Consider the following 25,407-nt stretch of genomic DNA (forward strand, 5'->3'; position numbering starts at 1 on the left):
CAGGCAGATTCTTTACCATCTGAGTCACCAGGGAAGCCTTCTAGAGCTCACATGAAAAAAAGACATACTCTTCATTTTAGGGGATTGGAATGCAAAAGTAGAAAGTCAAGTGATACCAAGAATAACAGGCAAGTTTAGCCTTGGCATACAAAATTAAGCAGGGAAAGACTAACAGAGTTTTGTCAGGAGAAAATGCTGGTCATAGCAAACATTCTTTTCTAACAGCCCAAGAGATGGCTCTACACATGGACATCACTAGGTGGTCAATACTGAAGTCAGATTGATTATATTCTTTGCAGCCAAAGATGGAGAAGTTCTATACAGTCAATAAAAATAAGACCTGGAGCTGACTGCAACTCAGATCATCAGCTCCATATTGCAAAATTCAGTTTTAAATTGAAGAAAGTAGCGAAAACTACCAGGCCATTTAAGTATGACCAAAATTAAATCCCTTATGATTAAACATTCAAGTATGACCAAAATTAAATCCCTTATGATCCCTTATGACACATAGATTCAAGGAATTAGATCTGATAGACAGAGTGCCTGAAGAACTGTGGATGGAGGCTTGTAACATTGTACAGGAGGCAGTGACCAAAACCATCCCAAAGAAAAGGAAATGCAAGAAAGCAAAGTGGTTGTCTGAGGAGGCTTTACAAATAGCTGAGAAAAGAAGAGAGGTGCAAGTCAAAGGAGATAGGGAAAGATATACCCAACTGAGTGAAGAGTTCCAGAAAATAGCAAGGAGAGATAAGAAGGTCTTCTTAAATGAACAATGCAAAGAAATAGAGGTAAGCAATAGAATGGGAAAGACTAGAGAGCTCTTCAAGAAAATTGGAGGTATCTAGAGAACATTACATGCAAGGATGGGCATGATAAATGATAGAAAAGGTAAGGATGTAACAGAAGCAGAAGAGATTAAGAAAAGGTTGCAAGAATACACAGAAGAACTATATAGAGAAGGTCTTAATGACCAGGATAACAAGGATGGTGTGGTCAGTCACCTAGAGCCAAACATTCTGGAGTGTGAATGGGCCTTAAGAAGCATTACTGTGCACAAAGCTAGTGGAGGTGATGGAATTCCAGCTGAGCTATTTCAAATCCTGAAACATGATGCTGTTAAAGAGCTGCATTCAATATGTCAGCAAATTTGGAAAACTCAACAGTGGCCATAGGACTGGAAAATGTCAGTTTTCATTCCAATCCCAAAGAAAGGGCAATGCTAAAGAATGTTCAAACTACCATAAAATTGCTCTCATTTCACTTCCTAGCAAGTGCTTAGGAGTGCTAAGTTGCTTCAGTCATATCTGACTCTTTGCAACCCTCTGGACTATAGCCTGCCAGGCTGCTCTACCAGGCTATCCTTGAATAGGATTCTCCAGGCAAGAATACTGGAGTGGGTTTCCATTTCCTTCTCCACGAGGTCTTCCACACTCACGGACTGAACCCTCCTCTTTTATATCTCCTACACTGGCAGGTGGGTTCTTTACCACTAGCACCTGGGAAGCTAGCAAGGTTATGCTCAAAATCTTTCAATCTAGGATTCATCGGTATGTGAGCTGAGAACTTCCAGATGTACAAGGTACTTTAGAAAAAGGTAGAGGAACCAGATCGAGAAGGCAATGACACCCCACTCCAGTACTCTTGCCTGGAAAATTCCATGGATGGAGGAGCCTGGTAAGCTACAGTCCATGAGGTAGCTAAGGGTCAGACACACTGAGCGACTTCACTTTCACTTTTCACTTTCATGCATTGGAGAAGGAAATGGCAACCCACTCCAATGTTCTTGCCTGGAGAATCCTAGGGACGGGGGAGCCTGATGGGCTGCCTTCTATGGGGTCGCACAGAGTCGGACACAACTGAAGCGACTTAGCAGCAGCAGCAGAGGAACCAGAGATCAAATTGCTAACATCCTTTGGATCTTAGAGAAAGCAAGGAAATTCCAGAAAAATATCTGTTTCTCTTTTTATTGATTAGGCTAAAACCTTGGACTGTGTGGGTCACAACAAACTGTGGAAAATTCTTAAAGAGATGGTAATAACCAGACCACCTAATTGTCTCCTGAGAAATCTGTATGCAGGTCAGGAAGCAACAGTTAGAACTGGACAAGGAACAACTGAATGGTTCAAACTTGGGAAAGGAGTACAACAAGGCTGCATATTATCACCCTGCTTATTTACCTAATATGCAAAGTACATCATGGGAAATGCCAGGCTGGATGAACCATAAGCTGGAATCAAGAATGCAGGGAGCAGTGTCAACTACCTCAGAGGTGCAGATGATACCACTCTAATGTCAGAAAGTGAAGAGGAACTAAAGAGCTTCATGAGGGTGAAAGAGGAGAGTGAAAAAGCTGGTTTAAAACTCATTCAAAAAACTAAGATCAAGGCATCTGGTCCCATTCAGTTCAGTTCAGTTCAGTTCACTCAGTCATGTCCAACTCTTTGTGACCTCATGAATCACAGCACACCAGGCCTCCCTGTCCATCACGAACTCCCAGAGTTCACTCAGACTCATGTACATTGAGTCGGTGATGCCATCCAACCATCTCATCCTCTGTCGTCCCCTTCTCCTCCTGCCCTCAATCCCTCCCAGCATCAGGGTCTTTTCCAATGAGTCAACTCTTTGCATGAGGTGGCCAAACTACTGGAGTTTCAGCTTTAGCATCATTCCTTCCAAAGACCACCCAGGACCGATCTCCTTTAAAATAGACTGGTTGGATCTCCTTGCAGTCCAAGGGACTCTCAAGAGTCTTCTCCAACACCACACTTCAAAAGCATCAATTCTTTGGCGCTCAGCTTTCTTCACAGTCCAACTCTCACATCCATACATGACCACTGGAAAAACCATAGCCTTGACTAGATGGACCTTTGTTGGCAAAATAATGTCTCTGCTTTTGAATATGCTATCTAGGTTGATCATAACTTTCCTTCCAAGGTGTAAGTGTCTTTTAATTTCATGGCTGCAATCACCATCTGCAGTGATTTTGGAGCTCCCAAAAATAAAGTCTGACACTGTTTCCACTGTTTCCCCATCTATTTCCCATGAAGTGATGGGACCAGATGCCATGATCTTCGTTTTCTGAATGTTGAGCTTTAAGCCAATTTTTCACTCTCCTCTTTCACTTTCATCAAGAGGCTTTTGAGTTCCTCTTCACTTTCTGCCATAGGGTGGTGTCATCTGCATATCTGAGGTTATTGATATTTCTCCCGGCAACCTTGATTCCAGCTTGTGCTTCTTCCAGCCCAGCATTTCTCATAATGTACTCTGCATATAAGTTAAATAAGCAGGGTGATAATATACAGCCTTGACGTACTCCTTTTCCTATTTGGAACCAGTCTGTTGTTCCATGTCCAGTTCTAACTGTTGCTTCCTGACCTGCATATAGGTTTCTCAAGAGGCAGGTCAGGTGGTCTGGTATTCCCATCTCTTTCAGAATTTTCCAGAGTTTATTGTGATCCACAGAGTCAAAGGCTTTGGTGTAGTCAAGAAAGCAGAAATAGATGTTTTTCTGGAACTCTCTTGCATTTTTGATGATCCAGTGGATGTTGGCAATTTGATCTCTGGTTCCTCTGCCTTTTCTAAAACCAGCTGGAGCATCTGGAAATTCACAGTTCACGTATTGGTGAAGCCTGGCTTGGAGAATTTTGAGCATTACTTTATTAGCGTGTGAGATGAGTGCAATTGTGCAGTAGTTTGAGCATTCTTTGGCATTGCCTTTCTTTGGGATTGGAATGCAAACTGACCTTTTCCAGTCCTGTGGCCACTGCTGAGTTTTCCAAATTTGCTGGTGTATTGAGTGCAGCACTTTCACAGCATCATCTTTCTGGTCCCATTACTTCATGGCAAATAGATGGGCAAAAATGAGAAACAGTGGCAGAGTTTACATTCTTGGGCTCCAAAATCATTGCAGATGGTGACTGCAGCCATGAAATTAAAAGATGCTTGCTCTTTGGAAGAAAGGCTTCTCATACACTTGTAATATGCTAGACAATGTATTAAAAAGCAGAGACATTGCTTTGCTGACAAAGGTCCATATAGTCAAAGTTACCGTTTTTTCCATATTCGTTTATGGATGTGGGAGTTGGACCGTAAAGAAGGCCGAGCACTGCAGAATTGATGCTTTCAACTTGTGGTACTGGAGAAAACTCTTGAGAGTCCCTTGGACTGCAAGGAGATCAAACCATTGATCTTAAAGGAAATCAACCCTTAATATTCATTGAAAGAACTGATGCTGAAGCTCCAATACTTTGGCCACCTGATGCCAAGAGTCAACTCATTGGAAAAGAAGCTGATGCTTGAAAAGAGGGCAATTGGAGGCAAATTGAGGGCAAGAGGAGAAAAGGGTGGCAGAGGATGTGGTAATTAGACAGCACCACCAACTCAATGGACATGAATTTGAGCAAACTCTGGGAGATAGTGGAGGACAGAGGAGCTTGGGTGCTGCAGTCCATGGGGTCACAGACAGTCACATACGACTTAGTGACTGAACAAAAACAATTGATATTTTCATTCAACCCCCAATTTTTTCTAATTTCACTTATAGCTTCTACTCTGCCCCATGAATTATTATTATTTAGAAGTGTGCTATTTGATTTCCAAATTTGGGAAGCTGTCTTTCTGTAACTGATTTCAAGTTCAATTCAATTATTGACAGCAAACATATTTTATGTGGTTTCTATCCTTTTAAATGTAAGGTTTATTTTATAACCCAGAGTATGATCTGTCTTAGTGATTATGCCACGTTCACCCAAAAGGAATGTGTATTCTGCTATTGTAGGATGAATTATCTGTAAGTGTTGATTAGAGCAAGCTGTTCATGGCTTCTATACCTTTACTAATTTTCTGTCTCTGTTCTATCAAAATAACTCCTTTGAGTGCTGAAGGCTTCAAATTTGTAGATTTTTAAATTTCCTCTTTCTTTTCTCTTTTCTTTTTTGTCAGTGTGTTTTGGTGTCTGTTGTTAGGTCAATACCCATTTGGTTTGCTGTTTTATTGTTGCATAACTTTTTGGCCATTATTTAATGTATTTCTTTATCTCTAGTAATATTCATGCTCTGAAGTTAACTTTAATATTAATATAACTACTCTTTTCCCATTAAAATGTTTAGCCCATTTATGTGCTAATATTTAAAATACGTATCTTTTAGACAGCATATAGTTGGGTCTTTTAAAAACTGAATATGGCAGTTTCTGTCCTTCATTTGATATGTTAAATCCATTAGTCATTTAAACTTAATAAAAATATTGGTATTGATGAGATTGAAATTTACACTTTGTCCTCTTGCTCGTAGGTTTTCCTTCTCCTGCTTTCTTTTGGATTATTAAAATTATTTTAATATTTCACATTAACTAATCTCTTTTGTATCTTTTAAGCATTTGTTTGAGATTATAGTACATATCTAAATTTTCCTTTTGTTCATGTTTAAATTTATAATTGATGATTTTGAAGTTTTTCTCATATAAGTTTTGAATATTTTATCACTTCAAACACAGTGTAGATAGAACTCCTAGAACTAAATATGTTCCTTTCCTCTCCCATGGGTCTTCATGTTACAGTTTGCACATGTATTAATATTACATCTACATGCATTGACAACTCCAGTGTTATAATTTTTGCTTTTCAGCAATCAAAGATATTATAATGAACTTGAGAGGAGAAAAAATAATCCTTGATATTTACCCAGATATTTATCATTTCTGCTGCTCTTAATTTTTTTCTATTAATTAATTAGTTTATTTTTATTTGGAGATAGTTGATTTGCTATACTGTGTTGTTTTCTGCCATACATTAACATAAATCAACCATATCTATTCATATGCCCCCTCCTTCTTGAACCTTCCTCCCACCTCCCATCCCATCCCACTCCTCTCAGTCAGTTTAGTCACTCAGTCATGTCCGACTCTTTGTGACCCTATGGACTTCAGCATGCCAGGCCTCTCTGTCCATCACCAACTCCTGAAGTTCACCCGAACTCATGTCCATTGAGTCAGTGATGCCATCCAACCATCTCATCCTCTGTTGTCACCTTCTCCTCCCAGCTTCAATCTTTCCCAGCATCAGAGTCTTTTCAAATGAGTCAGCTCTTAGCATCAGGCAGCCAAAGTACTGGAGTTTCAGTTTCAACATCAGTCCTTCCAATGAACACTCAGGACTGATTTCCTTTAGGATGGACTGGTTGGATTTCCTTGCAGTCCAAGGGACTCTCAAGAGTCTTCTCCAACACCACAGTTCAAAAGCATCAATTCCTCGGTGCTCAGTCTTCTTTATGGTCCAACTCTCACATCCATACATGACTCCCACCCCTCTAGGTTGTCACATACCATTTAAGGGACTTTCCAGGTGGCACAGTGGTAAAGAATCTGCATGCCAATGCAGGAGACACAGGAGATGCTAGTTTGACCCCTGGGTTTGGAAGATCCCCTGCAGGAGGAAATGGCAACCCACTCCAGTATTCTTGCCTGGAAAATCCCATGGACGGAGCACCCTAGCGCACTACAGTCCATGAGTTCACAGAGTTGGGTGGGGCTGAGCCCATCACTGTTAAATTTGGTATGCTAATTTTAAAAACTGAGGTAGAATTTATATAATATAAAAGTTACCATCTGAACCATTTTTAAGTGTACACTTAGCTCTGTTAAGTACATTTACATTGTGGTGCAACCAGTCTTTGGAAGTCTTTCATCTTGTAGGACGGAAATTCTATATCTACTAAACCACAATTTGCCATCCCGCCTTCCCTTCAGCCCTGGTAACCACCATTCTACTCTCTTTATAAATGTGACTGCTCCAGGTTCCTCATATAAGTAGAATCATGCAGTACTTGTCTTTCTGTAACGGACTGACTCATTTCACTTGGACCCTTGTATTTTAAAGCACATGTCAGAATTTCCTTCCTTTCTAAGACTGCTAATACTTCTTTTTTGTGTGTGTATGTGTATGTATATATATATATATGTATATAGTACATTTTGTTTACCTGTTCCTCAATCAATGAAGACTTAGATTGCTTTCTACATCTTGGCTTTTGTGAATAATACTGCTCTGAGTATGGTATTCAACCATCTCTTTGATATCCTGTTTTTAATTCTTTGGATACACACCCGGAAGTCGAATTGCTGGATCACAACCATACTATTTCTGATATGTACTGCACCATTTTACATTCGCACCAACAGGGCACAAGGGTTCCAGTTTCTACACATTCTTGCCAACACTTGCAATTTTCTATAGTTGCTGTTCTAAGGACTGTGAGGTGGTGATTTTCTAATATTTTAGTTTGACTTTTTGCTTCTCTTTTCATGAAAAGTGTTGACCTATAATATTCCTGTCTTTCATTATCTTTGTCTATTTTTTATCAAAATTGTTTTATTCTACATGAAATGAGCTAAAGAGCTTGACCTTTCTATTCTCCAAAAAGTTTTGCTTTATACAGGGAGTAGCATTTCTTTGGAGAAGGCAATGGCACCCCACTCCAGTACTCTTGCCTGGAAAATCCCATGGGCGGAGGAGCCTGGTAGGCTGCAGTCCATGGGGTCGCTAAGAGTTGGGCATGATTGAGTGACTTCACTTTCTCTTTTCACTTTCATGCATTGGAGAAGGCAATGGCAACCCACTCCAGTGTTCTTGCCTGGAGAATCCCAGGGATGGGGGAGCCTGGTGGGCTGCCGTCTATGGGGTTGCACAGAGTCGGACACGACTGAAGTGACTTAGCAGCAGCAGCAGCAGCATTTCTTAATATTTGGTAAATCTTTGCATTTAAAATTATGTCTCTATATGATATTCTTTCTTTTTTATTTCTAAGAGTGTTTGTTACATCCATTTTTTCCTTCTGATCAGTTCTTTCCTTTATATATACGTTATATAAAACTAGTACTTCCCTCCAAGTACAGCTTTAGCTGTGTCCTATGAATTTGGATATAAAGTTATCATATGAGCTTGGTTATTTGTGTTGTTCTGTTTAATATATTCTATAAGCTTTGCATTATGATTTTCCCAAAAACTGGTGAATAATGGCAATTTTAAAATTCAAAAAGCATATGCTTGATTTCTAATTTTATTTTTTAGCTGCGGCTGTTTATTTACTGATATAGAAAGAAGCTTACAACATATATTATTTGCTGAAAAAATACAGACTTTAGAACAACACTTATATTTGCTCACTCTTATCTATACATATATCGATCTGGGTACATAGGTAAAGGGGACTACTGAGAAGGACATTCATCAAAGTGTTGACAGTGGTTATTTAAGGGTTGGAGGGTTTCAGGTAATTTGTACATTTTGCATTGGTCTTTATTGTTTTAATATTTAACAATGAATTATATCACTTTCACAAAGAGAATAAAGGCATCAAGGAAAGAGGCGCACGCAGAGGGTAGACCCTTAGGCAGCAGGGGATTAGTAGCAAGGATGGATGGAGGTCAGGCCATCTCCCTCCACTATACCAATATTCAAGACCCTCCATCCTCCACCCCAAAAGAAAGCTGCTTTGTGGATTAGTTTATGTGATTATAAGCATCTTCCTTCCCATTTTTCCCATTGCTGGACTATGCATATAGGTTCAGTTCAGTTCAGTTCAGTCGCTCAGTCATGTCCGACTCTTTGCGACCCCATGAATTGCAGCACGCCAGGCCCCCCTCTCCATCACCAACTCCCGGAATTCACTCAGACTCACGTCCATCGAGTCAGTGATGCCATCCAGCCATCTCATCCTCTGTCATCCCCTTCTCCTCCTGTCCCCAATCCCTCCCAGCATCGGAGTCTTTTGCAATGAGTCAACTCTTCTCATGAGGTGGCCAACATATTGGAGTTTCAGCTTTAGCATCATTCCTTCCAAAGAAATCCCAGGGCTGATCTCCTTCAGAATGGACTGGTTGGATCTCCTTGCAGTCCAAGGGACTCTCAAGAGTCTTCTCCAACACCACAGTTCAAAAACATCAATATTTCGGTGCTCAGATTTCTTTATAGTCCAAATCTCACATCCATACATGACCACAGGAAAAACCATAGCCTTGACTAGATGGACCTTTTTTGGCAAAGTAATGTCTCTGCTTTTGAATATGCTATCTAGGTTGGTCATAACTTTCCTTCCAAGGAGTAAGTGTCTTTTAATTTCATGGCTGCAGTCACCATCTGCAGTGGTTTTGGAGCCTCAAAAAATAAAGTCTAGGGTTCACTTAAAGCTAGGGCCTAGTACCTCACTGTAGCTCAAAAGGGTTGCAGGGTTTGACAGGGGCCTCTCTTGACCTCTCCTTGGTATGTGCCAGCTCCTGCAGGGTGATGATCAGATTTTCAAACATCTGGGTCTTGTTGCTCTCATTGTCACAGGTTTCCTTGATTTCTAATTTTAATAAGCAGTGGTCTATATGAAACTAAATTTTTATAAATTAAGAATAGTATAAATAAATATATCTGCTCATATTGTGTTTTAATGAGTGAATGCAAATTAAAAAATATGGATGTTTATATACCAGAAAGTTAAAAGTAGTTATCCCTAAGTGCTAGAATTTAAAAAGGTTTCTTTAATTTTCTTTGCATTTTTCTGCATCTTCTTGATTTGAAATGTAGATATGTATTCTATATTAGAAAAATAGAGCTGTTTTCAATTTTTGGGGGATAAAAAATAGCTTAGATGAATATCAACTATCCATATAAAGAACCCATTTATAACCCTCTACTTATAGAGTTTAGATATTATTCACTGAAATACCAAAAATGAAATAAAATTTTAAAATCCTATTAATTCCTTTGGCATTGGCTTTAAGCAAATATGTGATTAGTTATTATAAACTTTTTGTTTATATTTTAAAAGATCCTTTAGTTCTATAATCATTGGAAATCAGAGAATTTCCTTTCTTTAGAGTTCATTTTTTAAAAAAAAACTTTGATTTATTTTATTCAGTATTTCAGCATGTCTCTAGTTGAAGGATGAGGATGGAGTCTATAGCGTCATGAAATCTGGAGGTTTATGTCTTATTTGCTTGCTTGTTTGATTGTTAATATATCTGAATCGGTACTGGATTCTTATATCCTGCAGGACAGAAATCAGATATTATTATTTATTTCTGTATTCCTAAACATAGAACCTAGCATATTATAGAAACTTAAAAATGTTTCAGTAATGGTTATCAAAATAGGTAAAAAGTATAAACTTCTAGCTATAAGATAATTAAGGACTGCAGGTATAATGTACAGCCCATGACTATAGTTAACACTGCTACATGGTATATATGAAAGTTGCTAAGAGAATAGATCCCCAAGTTCTCATCACAAGGAGTATTTTTTTCCTTTTTCTAACTATATAAAGTGAGAGATGGTAACTAAACTTATTGTGGTAATCATTTTGCAATATACATGAGTTAATTCGTTCTGCTGTATACCTTAAACTTAACACAGTGCAGTATGTCAATTGCGTCTCAATAAAACCAAAAGAAAAAAATAGAAAAGTGATTCCTACAGAAATGCTACTTTTAACTAGTTCTTCCCTGAACTTAAATTCCTGAGGGCAAAGACTACATCTCAGAGTCTATTACATCCTCAGCACGTCTCTGGGCACCTGGCAGTGCCTCAATAAATATTTGTTGGATGAATGAATGGTTGGCAACTTGATTGTGATCTTGTTCGAGATGACTTGTTATTAAATCAGATGAATTTCCACCCTTCTCCTTATTTGAAGGGAGAGCACAGGTTAAGAAAACCAAGAAAACCAGGATATCAATACTTTGCCTTCTAATCAACACTACTCCATCTGTAAGTCAGACTTGTATCACACTGTCCTTCTTTTTTATCTATTCTCATCTCTCCTGCAGCACCGTGTTTACTCTTCCTAAATCGGTAAGTAGGAGGAATTCTTTCAATATAGGCTCAATGGACCAGGACCAACAGAGAGAGTGATGTTCCAGTTTAACTTCAGTTTACACTTTCATAGCGCCTTAAAACTTCTTCTTTTCCGAGCTTTGCTTTAGGCCCACTTCTGAGAAAAATTTTATGAATCAATAAAAGACCCTCAAATTTTCCCTGTATTAATAATTCCTTACTCTCTAAATTTGACAGTGTGCTGACAAAGAAGATTTTTGTGTTTGAGCAGCATTTGCTCCAGGCAGATTGATACCTTGTGCAAGTGCCCTCTGTTAGCCTCTAGTTGACTGACACACGATTCGGATGAAGAAATACTGTGTTTTGTCTTATTGGTTGTTGTACTTGATGAAAGTGAAAGTGGAGAGTGAAAAATTGGCTTAAAGCTCAACATTCAGAAAACGAAGATCATGGCATCCAGTCCCACCACTTCATGGGAAATAGATGGGGAAACAGTGGAAACGGTGTCAGACTTTATTTTTCTGGGCTCCAAAATCACTACAGATGGTGACTGCAGCCATGAAATTAAAAGACGCTTACTCCTTGGAAGGAAAGTTATGACCAACCTAGATAGCATATTCAAAAGCAGAGACATTACCTTGCCAACAAATGTTCGTCTAGTCAAGGCTCTGGTTTTTCCAGTGGTCATGTATGGATGTGAGAGTTGGACTGTGAAGAAGGCTGAGCGCCGAAGAATTGATGCTTTTGAACTGTGGTGTTGGAGAAGACTCTTGAGAGTCCCTTGGACTGCAAGGGGATCCAACCAGTCCATTCTGAAGGAGATCAGCCCTGGGATTTCTTTGGAAGGAATGATGCTAAAGCTGAAACTCCAGTACTTTGGTCACCTCATGCAAAGAGTTGACTCATTGGAAAAGACCCTGACGCTGGGAGGGATTGGGGGCAGGAGGAGAAGGGAACGACAGAGGATGAGATGGCTGGATGGCATCACTGACTCGATGGATGTGAGTCTGAGTGAACTCCGGGAGTTGGTGATGGACAGGGAGGCCTGGCATGCTGAGATTCATGGGGTTGCAAAGAGTCGGACATGACTGAGCGACTGATCTGATATATATATATATATATATATATATATATATATATATATACACACACACATACATACATACATATATTTTTTGGTTCTGACTTTAAAATGTGATCTTTCACATTTTGTGAACTTCCATTCTGACTAATGATTTCCCCTAATACCTTTGTATCTCCCCATTATACAGACCTATGAACACGCAGACTCTGAAGACTGATTCTGATGCCCTCAAGACTACACACAGGAGATGAATGGTGCTTTGGTATTTCAGTGAGTAGATTTCCTTGGAAGGCGTACAAGAGAAACCAGACTGATATTAAGATCTGTAGTGGGTTAAGATATGTTTTGATATACTTGTAACATATATTCATCTGAGTTCCTTTTTTCTTGGGGATTAACATTTACATTTTGGCGTTTATTCTTCCAGATTTTCTTTCTTAGCATTCACTTATTCAATACAATGTGTAGGTATATATATACACATATATATGTGTGTGTGTGTGTATGCATACATATTTATATTTGCACTTCTCTATTTGTAAAAATACGATCATAATATACATAGATTTTAGCCTGCTTCTCCCACTGAGATCTTTCATCCAACTCTAAATTAATGTGCCTTTATATAAGCAATTACTTTACCATCTAATATCAAAACACATTTTCCTTCTAAGGCTTTTCTGGGTTTATTATATACTGTTTAGTAACACCTCCTCCCTCAAAGAGTGCAAGGCACAGTCTGTAAATCTTTAAGTGAAAACCTCCAAAAGGAGGAATGGAAATATGAAGACAAGTGAGAAAGAAAGCATGATTATAAAAAGCAAACAAGGAGGAACAGACGGTGTGTAGCTTTGGAAATGAGGGAATGGGTCACCTTGTATTTTGAAAATTATTGGATCTCAACTTCTTCTGGTTCTCTAAAAACAGTTAGCTGCTTTAACCCTATTTATGTTACCTCACAATATGTGATATTGTCTCACAGAAGTTCCCCCTGTGTGGGAGATGCCACTGTCCCCTCAGGCAATGGCTTAGGTCAGCCCCTTCTGGCCTTCCTGCCTTCCTATTTCTTCCCATGACTGCTAAGGGACACTATTTTGAGGCTAATTTGAATGACGTTGAGACTATTTTAGTGTTTTCTTAGCTGGGTAGGGCTGCTTTAACAAAATATCAATTAGATTATGTATCTTAAACAATAGAAATTCATTTCTCATAGTTCTGGAGAGTAGGAAGTCTGAGAAGAGGGTGCCTGCAGGGTTGAGTTTTGGTGAGGGCTCTGTTCCTGGTGTGCAGAAGGCCACCTACTTGCTGTATCCTCACATGGCAGAAAGAGAGAGGAGTCTCTGGTCTCCCCCTCTTCCTAGAAGGCTACTAGTCTGATCACAGGGCTCCACCTTCATTGTTGTGGATGTTGTCGTTCAGTCGCTAACTCGTGTCCGACTCTTTGCAGCCCCGTCGACTGCAGCACACCAGGCTTCTCTGTCCTTCACCATCTCCCAGAGTTTGCTCAAACTCATGTTCGTCAAGTTGGTGATACCATCCAACCATCTCATCCTCTGTCGTCCCCTTCTCCTCCCGCCTTCAGTCTTTCTCAGCATCAGGGTCTTTTCCAATGAGTCAGCTGTTCACACCATGTGGCCAAGGTATTGGAGTTTCAGCTTCAGCATCAGTCCTTCCAATGAATATTCAGGGTTGATTTCCTTTAGGATTAACTGGTTTGATCTTCTTGCTGTCTGAGGGACTCTCAAGAGTCTTCTCCAAAACCACAATTTGAAAGCATAAATTCTTCAACACTCAGACTTTATGGTCCAACTCTCATATCCATACATGAAAGTGAAAGTGAAGTCGCTCAGTCGTGCCCAACTCTTTGTGACCCCGTGGACTGTAGCCTACCAGGCTCCTCCGTCCATGGGATTCTCCAGGCAAGAGTACTGGAGTGGGTTGCCATTTCCTTCTCCAGGAGATCTTCCCCACCCAGGGATCGAACCCGGGTCTCCCACATTGCAGGCAGATGCTTTACCATCTGATCCACCAGAGAAGTAGTCATCCATACATGACTACTGGAAAAATCATAGCTTTGACTAGACAGACCTTTGTCAGCAAAGTGATGTCTCTGGTTTTTAAAGTGCTGTCTAAGTTTGTCATAGCTCTTCTTACAAGGAGCAAGTTTCTTACAAGACTGAAGCCACTGTCTGTAGTGATTTGGGAGCCCAAGAAAATAAAATCTGCCATTGTTTCCATTTTTTTTCCCATCTATTTACCCTGAAGTGATGGGACTGGATACCATAATCTTAGTTTTTTGAGTGTTGAGTTTTAAACCTCCATGACCTCATCTAAACCTGTTTGTCTCCCCAAAGCCCCACCTCCAAATACACTGGGTATCAGAGCTTAAACAATGAATTTTGGCGGGGGGGGGGGGGGGGAGGGGCACAGACATTGAGTCCATGTCATTTTCTTAACACTTAAAGGTCAGAATTCCCTGATAAACTATGAATTTTAATGATCTTGTGAAAGAAACTCATCAATGCAACTTAGCTGCTTCATTAAAAATAAAACGGAAAATTAACAGTGATGGTATTTTGAATGCAGGCTTGATACTGAGGAATAAAGCAAAGGAATAAAATCACTACAGCATATCTTAGAGGGTCCTGAACACGATGAACTCCCTACAGAAGATGATGAAGATGCTGGGGCAAGTGGTGAGGATATGATCGCAGAAACGAATTGCACAGAGGAAGGACTCAGCACTCAGAAAGAACAGAGGGGTGAGGTGGGGAGTGCCGTAATTCTGTAACACTGAGCATAAAATAGCAGAATTCTGAATCTCTGTTTCCCAGTAGCAAAGTAGGGAGTATAATCTTTGAGAGGTTCATCCCACCTCTATAATGCATGAACAGCTCTGGAAAGCCTTGGATGCCCTGGAACAGCTCTATAAACTCTCAAAGCAGTAGAAACTCTTTTAATTGACATGTCCAAAGCTGACTCACTAAATTAACCAATGATTTCAACTCTTTCTTTAAAAGATACTGACTGATGCCCCACCCACTGTAGGCTGTAGGCTCCTTTTTAGTATCTCACCCACATTGGCTCCTTCTAGATCTAAGAGTCAGTGGTAGATGCTAGTGGAGTTTGTTATTATAACAATATATCTTAATTAAACATTATATGATATAGTGAAATATAACTGTGAAAATTGTTGCTGTACCCATGAAAACAAAAAATATTTCAATAAGAATTTAAAAAAATTATTAAAGTTTTGCTGTTGTTTTAGGTGTGAATTAGAGGAATTTAATTTATCAGGAAATTTTTGAGAGATCAACTCTTCCTTCCATATTCTTCCCCAAGGGGCCTTGCATTGCATCAACTTTAAAGAACTGAAATTAGAAGTCACAGACTTCTAATGAATTGAATCACACTCAAATCACATTGAGCGTGAATCATGCTTTTGAAATGGTGAAATGGTGTGGAGCTTTAATCACTGGTCATCCATGTTGTAAGCAGGGATTGACTATTGATTAATCAAAAAATATTTTTACTTAAAATACAAAATACATGTATCAGATCAGATCAGATCAGATCAGTCGCTTAGTCGTGTCCGACTCTTTGTGACCCCATGAATCGCAGCACGCCAGGCCTCCCTGTTCATCACCAACTCCTGGAGTTCACTCAGACTCACGTCCATCAAGTCAGTGATGCCATCCAGCCATCTCATCCTCTGTCATCCCCTTCTCCTCCTGCCCCCAATCCCTCCCAGCATCAGAGTCTTTTCCAATGAGTCAACTCTTTGCATGAGGTGGCCAAAGTACTGGAGTTTCAGCTTTAGCATCATTCCTTCCAAAGAAATCCCAGGGCTGATCTCCTTCAGAATGGACTGGTTGGATCCCCTTGCAGTCCAAGGGACTCTCAAGAGTCTTCTCCAACACCACAGTTCAAAAGCATCAATTCTTCGGCGCTCAGCCTTCTTCACAGTCCAACTCTCACATCCATACATGACCGCAGGAAAAACCATAGCCTTGACTAGACGAACCTTTGTTGGCAAAGTAATGTCTCTGCTTTTGAATATGCTATCTAGGTTGGTCATATATATTTCACGTATATTTTACATATATTATTGCTTTCATATATAATTTTAAAATTGATTCTCTGCTTTAATGAACTAATTTGATTAAATGACTATGGTATTCTAGGAAAGGGCGATGGCAACCCACTCCAGTACTCTTGCCTGGGAAATCCTATGGATGGAGGATCCTGGTGGGCTGCGGTCCACGGGGTTGCGAAGAGTTGGACTCGACTGAGCGACTTCACTTTCACTTTTCACTTTCATGCACTGGAGAGGAAAATGGCAACCCACTCCAGTGTTCTTGCCTGGAGAATCCCAGGGACGGGAGCCTGGTGGGCTGCCGTCTATGGGGTTGCACAGAGTCAGACACGACTGATGTGACTTAGCAGCTTAGCGTGATATTCTATGATATTTCACTAAATAAACTGTGTGGGTCACCTGTGAAATAGGATTTTCAGAGCAGTCACCATAATATCATATCCATTCCTAAAGCTAAATGCTTAACTTGGTGCAGAAAGGGATGGTAAGCTCTTAAATTTCATTCACACTAACATATATATATATATATACATATATAGGCCTTGCCACCCTTGTAAGAGCCAAGTCTCAAAAATGTCTCATTAATATATGCTCATAAATAATGAAAGAATAATAAATACCATTTCAGAAATGAAGACTAAATTATGCAGAACAAAACAAAATAGTCATGGTTTTAAGAGTAATTGGGAACAAAAAGATTAGGACTGAGACAATAGGAAAAGACTATACTTTAAAAATGGATGTGGAGAAAATGATATAGAGAAGAGGTAAAGGAAATTTAACATTTCTATTATTGAAATTCCCCCAAAAGAAAATAAACACAGTGGACCAAAGAACAAATATCAAGACTGTATATAATTCATATCATTTTCTTGAAATGAAACAGATGCTAATGTGTTACCGAAAGTGAAAATTGACCCCAAACTGTTAACGCTGACTCAACACTGATTGCAATATTTGATTTGGAAGACAAAGCAGGTATCTTTATGACACTCAGGTAAAGGAAAGCCCTTTTAAGGGAAAGAAAATCAGGTTGGCATCATGCTTCTCAACAGCAACATCCTATAGCAAACATCATCACAATTTATAAGGCATCTGAAGAGGAAAAGGATAATCTGAACATTTTATATGTAAGCAAGTTGCTCACAGCTATAAAGACCAACAGTTCTGAACATATATTGCTGAGGAATCCACTAGAGAATGAGCTTTGGCCAAAAAAGATGGGACTGAGGCAATTTTGGGAAAAGAACTAGTGATACATATTAAATATATCTAACTCAGAGGAAAGTTATAAGTAATTGTAATAAAATAATATGTACATTTTATACCCTTTGAAAATATAGAAATAATATATCAATAAAAATGGGAGAATGGGAAAAAATGATTGAAAGTTCTGTAAGATCATACTTGCTTCAGAGGTGATAACTGGGAGTCAAAAATTATCATCCAAAGCTCACAAAACAAGCAGTAAATGTTTTAGTTGATTTTATAGCACAAGGCAAATATAAAAGACAATAACTGTATTGCTTAAAATTAGATGATGAAGGAAAGGGAAGAGCTTACAAACTAATTGTTGCTTATAATAAGAAGCTAATATATAATATCTAAAGCAAAGAGACAATTAAGGACATTATATAAAAGTTTAATGTAAAGTAATTCCAAGAACAAAACAAATAACTTTCTAAATTAAACAAAAAACTAAAAATAGCAAACCAAAAGGAGAAAAGAGAGCACATTGTGAAAATTAAACATGCATATTCATGCATACACACAGATATAAACATTATATGAATTGGTATTACAGCCTAGCGAACATACTTATCTGTTACATGAGTAAATAAAAATAGACTTAACTCACTTAAAAAAACTCAGATTGGGTTACAAAGCACACATAACTCTATGCTGTATACAAAAGAGAAAACTAAAAATGATTAAGAAAAGTTAAATAGAAGGACAAAGTTATGCCAGGAAAATGCAAACAGAAATAGAAATAAAGGTTATAATCTTAATATCAAACAAGGAGGAATTTAAGCCAAAGAACATTAATAATGACAGAAATGAGACCTTATAATGCTCAAGGCTACAATTCAGACAAGATAAAATAATTAAGAATATTTATGCAGCAGATGACAGTGGGAACTTCCCTGAAACAGAAAACACAGCAGATATAAGAAGTTCACTGATAACTGGAGGCTGAAACTCACCTCTTTTAGTATTAAAAAAGAAACCAAACAAACAATAAAACAACACAATAAGTTAACCCTTCTGGATATATTTCAAATACCCAAAACTCCTCCTACTTTTTAAGTGCTCATACATTCTTCACAAAATAACTGATCACATGCCAATTAAGCCACAAAGAAAATCTCAATAAGTTCTAATAAAGTAGAAATATAGAAATAGCACAGCAAAATTATCTGGCAACCATGCATTGAATCTACAATTCAATTCAGAACAAGGCCCTCTCACTTAGAAAGCAAAATAAAAGTGCTAATTCTTGGGTCAAAGAGGGAATGCAAACAAAAAATACAAAATTTAATATTGATGAAAAATATGTCAGAATTTTGGAATATAAGCTGTTTTGCAAATAGTCCTGACATAAAATGCTTAGATCAATAAAAAATAAAACAATGAAGATAAGATACATATCTTATATATGTATCACATGACTCCAAATGTTGGAGAAACAAAATAATTATGAAGATACAAGCATAAATATATGAGTTAGAATACAGAGACAGAACATGTTCTTAATCCCTTCAATATTTGTTATTATTTATGTTTATTATTATATAAATAATTGTTTATTAGTAATAAGAAAAGGTTAGAAACAGCACAAATAGGGAAGACCAGGTGGATGACTGACCATGTTGACACAGTGTGACTTTGGAGGTATAGGGGGCAAACAGGGAAGATCTCTAAGCACTAATATGAAACACTTATTAACTGAAAAAGCGAGGTGCAGAATGGTATAAAATGAAAGAGAATTTAAAGGTACAGTTTCTTCTACTCCTTTTTTTCCATCAAGAAGCCTTGGAGGTTCCCAGGAGAAACCAACACAAATGATTTGTTGTCGGGGTGGCCGTGACAGTCCAGGGGGAAAGAACAGGGCTTGGCACGAGACATTTCACTCAATGCATCGTTAAACATTATCTTGGGGGACCATCTTAATATAGGAAAAAACAATACAAAGAAGTGAACCAAACACAGGCAAATAACAGATATGTTTTCCTACATCTCTGGGCTGAGGAAAAAAGAGCTTGTGAGGAGGCTGAGTGCGAGCCTCATTAACCCTTTGGTGGGTGGTCACAGACGGGAGAGACATACATCAAATGGAAGGAACCCAGCGGCTCTGTTGACAAGCTGAGCAGTGTCTGTCGACAGCAGCTGCCCCATCTCATCTGGGTCTCTGACAAGGGGACTGTGCTCCCGGTTGGACCACCAGTTCTCTTCTCCCCTGCCTGCCATCTCAGGATGCAAAGAGGGAGGCACACTCTGATACTCTTCCTTCTTCCTCTGGGCCTGCCCGCCCATCAGCTTCCCAATGGGGACTGAGAGATGGGGGCCCTGAAGTGTGCTTAACATTGCCTTATCCGAAATGGCTTAAAGTTCGTGCACGTGTGATACGTGAATGAGTATATTGTATATTTAGATAAATTCGCCCACAGACACAGGCACACACCCAAGGAAGAAATTTTAATCGGAGACTGGCAGTTTGTCTTTTTTAGAAATCAGAACCTGTTTTCCTCACATAGTAGGAACACAAAATATCAAGGAACTCATGAAGCTCCTGAGTTTTATTTTTACACTCACAATTTCAAGAAGAATCTTAACAGATTTAGTCCAAATTTAGTGTTAAAAAAAAAATGCTGCTCTGGGACTGCAAATGTAAGTGCCAAGTTTCAATCCACAGCGTTTTTACAGCTGAGCTGGCAGGTCTTTAAAGAGGTCTTGTCAAAACAGAAACCTTCAAGAACCGAAAAAAAAAAAAAAAAAAAGAAACACCTCACCTGCCTTACCACTAATATCTCTGGGTGTAGAAGTGAAGAAATATTACACAATATTACAGAGTTAGAAGGCATACCTGTGGCAAATGAGATGTCTCTTTAACTTCTCCTTCTTTCCTTACTTTTCTCCAAGAAGAGAGTTTTTAGTAACACAACAAATGGACATCGTCATTGTATTAATAGAAAAATACCTGATTAAGAGTCCCTTGGACAGCAAGGAGCTCAAACCAGTCAATCCTAAAGGAAATCAATCTTGAATATTCATTGGAAGGACTGATGCTGAAGCTGAAGCTCCAGTCCTAAGGCCACCTGATGCGAGGAGCCGAATCATTGGAAAAGACCCCGATTTTAACAAAGATTGAAGAGAAAGGGATGGCAGAGGATGGGACAGTTAGATGGCATCACTGACTCAATGGACGTGAATTTGAGCAAACTCCGGGAGATAGTGGAGGACAGAGGAGCCTGGGTGCTTCAGTCCATGGGGTCTCAGTCAGACATGACTTAGCAACTGAACAACAATTGACATTTTCATTCAACTCCAAATATTTTCTAATTTTGCTTCTAGCAACTGAACAACAACCACCCCCCAGTCAAGGTTTTGTTGGGAGGGTGATTCATATTAGTAAGAAAAAAACACATTTGTTTATCCTGTAGAAGCTCTGCTCTGGACTATCTGAGTCAGAAATCCTTGCTCAGAATCTTCCTTCGGAGATGATGGAATTTTGGGGGGTGGTGGGGACAGGGAGAGGGACAATGTTGAAGAGAGAGATTAGAGGTGCAAAGGGGACACTCTAGGGGGAGTGCTCTAGGATGCCTGCCTCAGGTAGATCACCTCTGACAGACTTCTGTGTGGACCCTGCCTGTTTGGTGACTGACTCTGGAACGGTTGGTCATGTGGAAGTGGCCTGGACCTGCCCAGACAGAAGGCGTGATCGTGACTGCATCTCTTCCTTCACTGTAACTGCCTTCACTCTTCACTCCCAGTGAAGGCTCTCTGGAGTCTAACAGTTGTTCTGTGAGAGAAAGAAGAGGGTTTGTGTTTTAGGTATTGAAAGCAAGGTAAAAGGATGCTGCAAGATTTGATAGATTTGCGGTGGGGGGACACATTTTGCCATTAAAATTCTTTTTAATTGCTTTCTCGATTAAAGCATAAGCATAAATCAATGAAGTTAAACATCTTAATAGTGTCTCTTACTAGGGTTTTCTGGTTTCCCTTGATGCCCCTTCCCTGAAACAAACAAAAGAAATAGAAAATAGTGGTGATATAAATGTATTTTTGGCTTCCCAGGTGGCACTAGAGATAAAGAACCCACCTGCCAATGCAGGAGACATAAAAGATGCAGGTTCAATCCCTGAGTCGGGAATATTCCCTGGAGGAGGGCTTGGCAATCCACTCCAGTATTCTTGCCTGGAGAATCCCATGGACATAGGTGCCTGGTGGGCTACAGTTTATAGGGTCACAGAGTTGGACACGACTGGAGCAACTTAACACACACACACACACGTATTTTAGTTATGTGGTTGTAAATAGCGGGTTGAGGCAGAGTTCCCAAACTCCCAACCTCCTCAAACACCTTTAAATAAACACCTCTTTCTTTCTCTCCCTCTCTCTCAAGGGAAGGGCACAACTCTGTTCTGCTTTCACACCTTCGGTATTGAGTCCTCTGAGAAAGGAATTTCCCCTTCTCCTTCTCTGGGCTCTGCCTCGCCTTCCCCATACCTCTTGCCCATTTCAGGCTGGTGTCTTTGTCCTCAAGTCTAGACCTGTCAGTGATAAGCACCACAGAAACTCTTCATGAGAGGCCCAGGCGCCTCAAATCTGCAGAATACTACCAGTGTATAAAACCGGCTCACAAATCTCCTCTTCCTGTCTCCTCTCGCTAAATGCCTGGTGTTCAGTATCTGATTCCCTCCGCTTGATCTGTCACGTCCCCAGCATTCCTGGGAAAGCCTCACCTGTGTAATGAGAGCAGGCCTTTCTATCTCGTGTTTTTTCCTGCCGATACGTCCCCTTCTCAACTTAGCTCTGTTTGCTTTCCTGCATCCCTGGAGCCTTTGGGCGGACATGGATTATCAAAACTCTAACCTGCCTCATGCACTTAAAAAGAAAAAAAAAACAAAAAACAAAAAACAACGCATAGTAGCTGCAAACAAACCAGAGAGACCTGGGAATTAAAAACAAATCGACTGACAAGTGCCAGTTCTGTTGGGATATTAAAAAAAAAAGTGAAAAAAATGGTTCAGTCTCTTAATTCAACAAGCCCAGTTAAGGTTATTTTGAAAGTCACTAACTGCTCTGGCTGTAACAGGAGTGTCGACCAAACTAAATCATTATTCCCTACTTGTTGAGTTTTTCTTATTGAAGTTTCTAGTTCTCTACTCTCTGGTGGTAAAACAGTAGCTACAAATAACATCCTTAAAGGTGGCATTCTTTGTGAGATGACTTTTTTTTTTCCAAAATTAAACTTTAGCACCTTCATCCTCCAGGAGGAAATGTTAGCATAGCCAATATGTGGAAACTTCTGAGGGAAAGTTTTAGAATTTGTTCCCTTTGGAATTTGTGTTAATTATAGGGTCAAAAATCAGGTTACAGGTGGTGCAGTGGTAAAGAACCTGCCTGCCAATGCAGGAGGTGCGAGAGATGCGGGTTTGATCCCTGGGTAGGGAAGATCCCTGGAGGAGGGCATGGCAATCTGCTCTAGTATTCTTGCCTGAAAAATTCCATAGGCAGAGAAACCTTGGTGGGCTACAGTCCATAGGGTCTTGGAGTCCGACATGACTGAGCATTTACAGTACAGTAATAGGGCCAAATACAGTGCCAACCCAGTCCCTTCTATGGGCTACAAATCACTTGCTTTTTAAGTTCCTTTTGCACACAGGTTATGGGAAGACTTTATGTTCTATGGTGATTCATATATGAAATATAACAATATTCTTTCACTTTTGTTTTCCCCGCATGGTCCCAAATCTGCCATCCACATTTCTACAGCAGAGATCTTTTAAATCACACATTTGGTTACTTTGCTTTCCCTGTTTGTAACCTCCAAAGTCTCCCCCTCATCTGCTGCAAACATGGCCAGATGATTTCATCCTGCCTTCAGACGGATTGAAATGGACTCCCTAGAGGCACTGGGGTGAGAAGGATTCGGAGGCTGCCTCTGGGTTCCTGGCAGTGCTGTGATCAATTAGCTATGCCTGCCATAGACCTGGGAAGAAGGTGCGGTGATGGGTATGTCATACTTAGGGTACGTGTTTAGTCAGATCTTGGCCATGGCATCTGTGTCTCTCCACGCAATATGCTACTGTTAAGCAGTACAGAAAATTCTTCCCGTTTTCTAAAGACAACATTGTTTCCAGGCAATTTCAAGAGTGATCTAAGATTCACTTCCTAGAGAAATCCTTTTTCTTCTCTCTTTGATTGTAGACCAGGTCCTAAGCCTATGTGCTGCTGTTATAAACGTCTTTTTGCCTCTATCATTATTCTTAACCCATTGTTTTAGGATTACCTATGCAGGTGACTGATACCTTCATGAGGTAGACTTCAGAAGTCTCTGAGGGCTGAAGTGTTCAATTTTCTCATTAATTACCTAGCATAGGGCTTGGACTCTTAGCTGGCATACAATAATTGTTTGTTAAAAAAATGAATAAATGCATGAATGAATGAATGGCATATTTCCTATGGGGTGAGAGGAAATAAAATAGAACTTACTGATATTTGCACTTTATAATAGCCATACAAGCAAATGTAAAAAATGAAATTCTAAAAAAATAACAAATGGAACTGTTGGATGATTTTAGTAACTTCTAGTAACATTTTTTAGCATTTTTTGGTACATTGATGTAGGGTTAAATTCAAGGTTCAAGGTTGTTCTTTTTTTTTTTTTTTTTGCAATATTCCTGAACCCATCAAGTGAAAATCAGCTTTCTATTGCCTGTCTTACTGTTTCTTCAAATAACATTCATATATATCATAGTCAGCTCAACCTGCTATAACAAAATACCATAGACTGAGTGGCTTAAACAACAGATATTATTTTTCATAGTTTTGAGGCTGACAGGTCCAAGATCAAGGTGCTGACAGATTGAGATTCAGATTCGGATGAGAGTTCTCATCCTGGCTTCTTCCTATGACCTCACGTGATAGAGACAGGGAGAGAGAGAGCGTGGCGTTTCCTGTTTATTCTTAAAAGGTCACTGATCTCAGGTTTCCATCTTCATGACCTGTCTACTCCCAGAGGCCCCTCTCTAAATCCCATCATGTTGGAGGTTAGTGCTTCAGCACACGGATATATATATATATATATACACACATACGGGGCTTCCCTGGTGGCTCAGAGGTTAAAGCGTCTGCCTGTAATGTGGGAGACCTGGGTTCAATCCCTGGTTCAGGAAGATCCCCTGGAGAAGGAAATGGCAAACCACTCCAGTATTTTTGCCTGGAGAATCTCATGGACAGAGGTGCCTGGTAGGCTACAGTCCACAGGGCCGCAGTCAGACACGACTGAGACAACTTCAATTCATATATGTATATGTGTATATGTGTATATAGTGTGTATATATGCATACACATGTATATATGTGTATATATAGTGTATATATGTATATGTGTATATATATATAGTATATATATGTACACATATGTATATATGTATATGTATATATAGTGCTTCCTTGGTGGCTCAGACAGTAAAGAATCTGCCTGTGGTGCAGGAGACAGGGATTTGAACCCTGGGTCAGCAAGATCCCCTGGAGAAGGGAAGGGTTACCCACTCCACTATTCTTGCCTGGAGAATCCCATGGACAGAGGAGACTGGTGTGCTATAGTCTATGGGGCCACAAAGAGCTGGACATGACTGAACAGCTAACACTAGCTATATAAATACATACGTATGTATATGTATATGTATCTATATATATATATATATATTTCCTTTGTTTGTTTACCATATGTACTTACATATGTAAATGGAGTAAATATGAATTCCCAGTGTTCTTTACTATATTTATTAACTCTTCAAATATTTACTGATCGCCTACTATATTGGATGTACTGGGAAAACAGTAATGAAAATACAGACACAATATACAACCTGATACAACTTATAGCCAGATTTGCCCTGCCTACATTTCTCCAATTTGAATGCATTGATGAACTTCCATTAGCAGTTATCTTGTACCCATCGACCATCCCCAAGAAAAAGAAATGCAAAAAAGCATAATGGCTGTCTGAGGAGGCCTTACAAATAGATGAGAAAAAAAGAAAAGTGAAAAGTGAAGGAGAAAAGGAAAGATATACCCATTTGAATGCAGAGTTCCAAAGAATAGCAAGGAGAGATAAGAAAGCCTTCTTCAGTGATCAGTGCAAAGAAATAGAGGAAAATAATAGAATGGGAAAGACTAC

General features: G+C 39.4%; 1 long non-coding RNA gene across 1 annotated transcript in view; it reads left to right on the forward strand.

Annotated features, from left to right (window-relative positions):
- The window catches only part of LOC112587339, a 116,205-nt gene extending 104,034 nt beyond the window's left edge, over positions 1-12,171 (forward strand). The window contains exon 4 of the long non-coding RNA XR_003111831.3: positions 12,091-12,171. This is a non-coding gene — a long non-coding RNA (uncharacterized LOC112587339). The remainder of the gene's footprint in view (positions 1-12,090) is intronic.
- The last annotated feature ends 13,236 nt before the right edge of the window (positions 12,172-25,407 follow it).

This window comes from Bubalus bubalis, chromosome 10, assembly GCF_019923935.1.
Source record: "Bubalus bubalis isolate 160015118507 breed Murrah chromosome 10, NDDB_SH_1, whole genome shotgun sequence".
NCBI lineage: Eukaryota > Metazoa > Chordata > Mammalia > Artiodactyla > Bovidae > Bubalus > Bubalus bubalis.